The sequence below is a fragment of the Marmota monax genome, unplaced genomic scaffold (assembly GCF_021218885.2).
Source record: "Marmota monax isolate L192 unplaced genomic scaffold, Marmota_monax_Labrador192_F-V1.1 WCK01_AAM20220418_F8-fsc00692, whole genome shotgun sequence".
NCBI classification, from domain to species: Eukaryota; Metazoa; Chordata; class Mammalia; order Rodentia; family Sciuridae; genus Marmota; species Marmota monax.
In genome coordinates this window covers 1-4,844 of record NW_026692348.1, presented here as the reverse complement: position 1 = coordinate 4,844, position 4,844 = coordinate 1, and the positions used below count along the sequence as shown (strand labels likewise).

Below are 4,844 nucleotides of genomic sequence, written 5' to 3'. Positions count from 1 at the left end.
TTCCACTTTCATAACAAATCTTAAGCATATTGCTCTGTTAAGTAATATTTGCTCACTGTGGACAGAAGTACCTCAACTTCATTAGTCTTAAGAAGAAATTCTTAGTGAATTATTTAAGAACTTCTGGTTCCAGGTCAGTTCATTTATCTTTTGGTCTTTCAGTTCAGGTGGAAAACAGGGGTTCAATTCACATAGGTGACTATAAAATTAAGTAGATATCTATATATTGCTGGAGACATCTTGATTTTCACTAACAGTGCTTAAAGTTTTTCTCAAAATTCAATTTTGTGCTACAGAAACTGGCAACAGTGACACTACCAGGTATCAATGCAGAAAGTCACAGGAAGTTTGTGGGTTGTTTGTTAATCTTGAGCTCCCCTAGATTTAGTTCTGCTTTGGGTACAAGCCTAATCCTGACACATTTATGTTTATAAAATCTATTGGAAGTTGTTAGGACTTAACTACCAAGTCTTTTTCTGAGTATCTTTTTGTTATTAACCTAAAAAATATGCCACATGTCCAGAGTAGTAGTAGCTGACTTTACTAATATATTCAAATTTTGAAGGGAAGTTGATGTATTAAAACAGTATGAAAAATAATGGATATTTAAACTCTGTCCACCAAGGCCCCTTGCTATGGGAAAAACCTGCTCCTAAGAGATGCTCTAAGTGTCAAGTTGCTGTTTAAGTGAGGGTGGGAACTCATGGGGCCAAGGCTCCATCTTGACACTCAATCCAGGTAAAGGTGAAAAAGTGGAAGACCGTCTGCAGATGTATTTCTGCTGCTGCCTCGTGTCTATCTTTTTACATTTTTCTTCTCCCACATCAAGACTTCTCATTTCATTGCCTTTTGCTTACACTTCCTCCTCTTCTCCAAGTTTGCTCATCTTAAAGAAAGGATTGTATTTTGGGGCTAAGAACATGTGTGGTTTTTATTACAAAATTTTCATTGTATCATAGAATATATTTTGTATGGAAATATTACTGGCGATTATAAGATCATTTTTTTCTATGTGTGTGTGTGTGTGTGTGTGTGTGTGTGTGTGTATATATATATAATTTTGTTAATATTTTAACTGTTTATTAATGTGCTCTAAGTCAGCTCATTAGATTTTCTCTATATATACATATATATCAGATATATATGTATATATATATATATATATATCTGACATAAAGCACATTAATAACGTTATTGAAAATTTGTTTGAAAACCTCTAATAAAAGAATAAAAGTTGACTCAATGTCTCAATAAAACACCCATAAAAATACCCAAGGAAGCAGTGTGCATTGAAGTTTGAATGGTGACGATGTGAACACATCATAATTGAGCTTCTATAGCAAATTCTCCAGAATCATGTTGAGAGGAATCTATGTGGAATTATGAAATATAGACATTTTAAGACTCAGTCCTGTGGAGATTGGTGACAATGACTGGGAGACCAGTGTCTGAGATTGGAGTCTCTGATGACTCCATGGCTGTGGCATACTTGGTGGTGGGAAAATTTCTGTGAAAAGGCATAGGATGCCAGGTTGCTAGGGAAATGTCCTCCATGTTAGAATCTTATCAGCCTGGACCTTAATCTCAGGCATAGCAGCTCCTGGTAAGGAAGGAACTTTCTTGCTAAGAAAACAACGTTTCACGAGTTCAACTGAATCAGTAACTTAAAACAATGAACATTCTTGAGAGCTGCACAATTCTCCTAACATTGCACATTGCAACTGTAGATTGTAATTGAGGAAATTGCTTCATACTGTTTCTAACTCTGTAACTTTCCTGAATACAAAGAATAATGCTTGCATAGTCCTTAATCTGACTTAGAGACATATATAATAAAGATTGCTGGTGTAATTATGTAGACTTGCTTCTCCATCATAGAGCAGCATTCCAATGGACTGCAGCTTTATTTTCAAGATATGCATGTGTTGATTCTTATTTCTTCCTATCTCCCATCGCCCCCTGATGGAACTTGCTAGTCTGGTTGTGCTGGTTGAGGCACAGTCCAACTACTAAATTTTATGGTGATTTGATTTTGTATCATGTTTAGAAAGGTGTAAAATGCAAAAGCAATTTACACGACCATATGTGGGTCACCAATGGTGATGTCAAGCTCTCTTCAATCCTTAGTGTAAATCTTCAAATCATAACAAGGTGCTCTTTGGTTCTGCTTCCCTTTCCAATTTTTGTGATTACTTTATGCTATATTTATTTCAGTTCCACATGAATAATACTAATGAAGGGTGACTTTTAAATAATAAAGATATTACCACATATTTTTCACATTTAGCATAGATAGAAACCCTCTGGAGGCTTTCTAGAATCACAAAGTGTGGGCATCATCCCAGGGTGTTTGATTCAGAAGGTTGATGGGACTGGAGAATTTATATCTTAAGAAATTTCCAGGCTCAGCTGTGGCTGTTCTTTGGGTACCACACTTCTTATGTCACTCATCACACACGACACCTCTTTATTCCCTATATTTTTTATTTTATTTTTTATTTTTTTTTATTTTCTATTAATTCTGATTGTCAGGATTGTTTTTTTCAGCCAAGAGGATTTATGATGTCTTCTAAAGGAAATTGAAGCAGCAGGCCCACCTTTATTCTGCTGGGTTTTTCAGAATATCCAGGTCTCCAGGCACCACTCTTTCTGGTTTTCTTGTCCATTTATATCACCACCATAGTGGGAAATTTGGGAATGATAGTAATCATCAAGGTCAACCCAAAACTCCACACAATCATGTACTTTTTTCTTAGCCACCTGTCCTTTGTAGATTGCTGTTTTTCCACCGTAGTCACACCTAAACTGCTAGAAAACTTAGTTGTGGAAGACAGAACCGTTTCTTTTTCTGGTTGTGTCATGCAGTTTTCTTTTGCTAGCATTTTTGCAGTGACAGAAACTTTCATGCTGGTAGCAATGGCCTATGACCATTTTGTGGCAGTTTGTAACCCTCTGCTGTATACCACTATTATGTCTCAGAAGCTTTGTGTTCTTCTGGTGGCTGGGTCTTATACATGGGGTGTAGTGTGCTCCCTGACACTCACATATTTTCTTCTTGCCCTGTTGTACTGTGAATCTAACATCATAAATAACTTCATCTGTGACCACTCTGTCATTGTTTCTGTCTCCTGCTCGGACCCTTATATCAGCCAGGTGCTATGTTTTATTATTGCTGTATTCAATGAGGTGAGCAGCCTGATAATTATCACTATGTCCTATGTATTCATCTTGATCACTGTTATGAGGATGCCTTCTGCAAGTGGGCGTCGGAGAACCTTCTCCACCTGTGCCTCCCACCTGACCAACATCACCATATTTCATGGAACCGTCCTGTTTCTTTACTGTGCTCCTAGTGCCAAAACTTCTTGGCTCTCAGTTAAGGTAGCTTCCATGTTTTATACAGTGGTGATTCCCATGCTGAACCCATTGATCTATAGCTTTAGGAACAAAGATGTGAAGGACACTTTTCGAAAATTAGTTGTCACCAAATCTCTTTGTCACTCAATATAATATTATTATATTTGTTATTCTATGTCTAAAAAATAAATAATATTTAAACTTCAGATTCTTCAGTTAGAAATGAATGAATAATTGAAAATGAGAACAACTGAAAAACCAACTCTTGGTGAGCATCAGGAATGCTCATACATTTCAGATGAGGGTAAAAAAAAAAAAAACAACTCTAAGTCAGCTTAAAAATGGCATATGAAGTTCTAGAAAAGAATTCTCAAAGAACTTAGCAATTTCATTTCATAGTATCTGTCCATGATAAGTGAAATCAAATATTTCAGAATAAATTCTTGTCTATGACTTGTTCAGTAATATAAGGAAAAGAGAAGGGAGTGTAGTAGGAGGTACTGCTGAGATTTTCTCTGACCAGTTATTTTAAAAAGTTATTTTCTTGGAAGATGCAACTTTTTGTTTCATGAAGAACTTTTGCTGTAGGCCTATCAAGAATAAATGGGCAAAAGCAGAAAAAAATAGATGAATCTTATCATTTTATCATAGAAACTGATGTAGATAGTTAGAAATTACTTATTTACTTACATATACACTGCATGTAATTATATAATATATGTATATACATATTTAAGCATATAATCATAATTGTGCACATTTCATATATGGTTCAATGTAAAAATATTCAGTAACATTTGTAAACCTTAACCGGCACTGTGCTTTTTACAATTTCTTCATAATAACCACATTCTTATACTTTGAAGAATTTGACTGATGAGGCATAGTTGTCCTCCCATGTAATTGTCCTAACAGAGATTGAATGTAAGAAGTATAATTTGTTCAAAAACAATGGTGTGCCCATTGCTGTTAATTCTGTTAAAGACAGACTGTGTATCAGCCAATGTTTTATCAGTATAAGAAAATGACTGCTATTCATTGATAAGATAGGATATTTAGAAGAGTGATTTATCCTAAAAGTGCTGAAAGAACTGCTGGAGTGAAAAAGGAGTTCCATGGAGCACTAAAGACACAGTTAAAATGGAGCAACAAAAATTTTTTATAACTCAAATCATCTCATAATTTATTAATGTGTCTTAGGGATGGCTCTCCTGGGGTTTTCACTGAGTCCTAATATGGATGTGCCTTCCTCAGATCTGAAAGGCTGATATAGATGATACCGACTAGTCACAATAGCCAAGTTATGCAATCAGCCTATATTCCCACTAATGAAAGAATGAGTAAAGAAAACTTGTTACATACACACAATGGAGTACTATTTGACCGTAAAGAAGAACAAGACCAAGTCATTTGAAGAAAAATGCATGGAACTGGAGATCATGTTAAGTGAAATAAGCCAGACTCAAAAAGACAAGTATTGTATTATT

General features: G+C 35.3%; 1 pseudogene; it reads left to right on the top strand.

Annotated features, from left to right (window-relative positions):
* Positions 1-2,559: 2,559 nt before the first annotated feature.
* Positions 2,560-3,510, top strand: LOC124090938 (olfactory receptor 5D13-like; annotated as a pseudogene).
* The last annotated feature ends 1,334 nt before the right edge of the window (positions 3,511-4,844 follow it).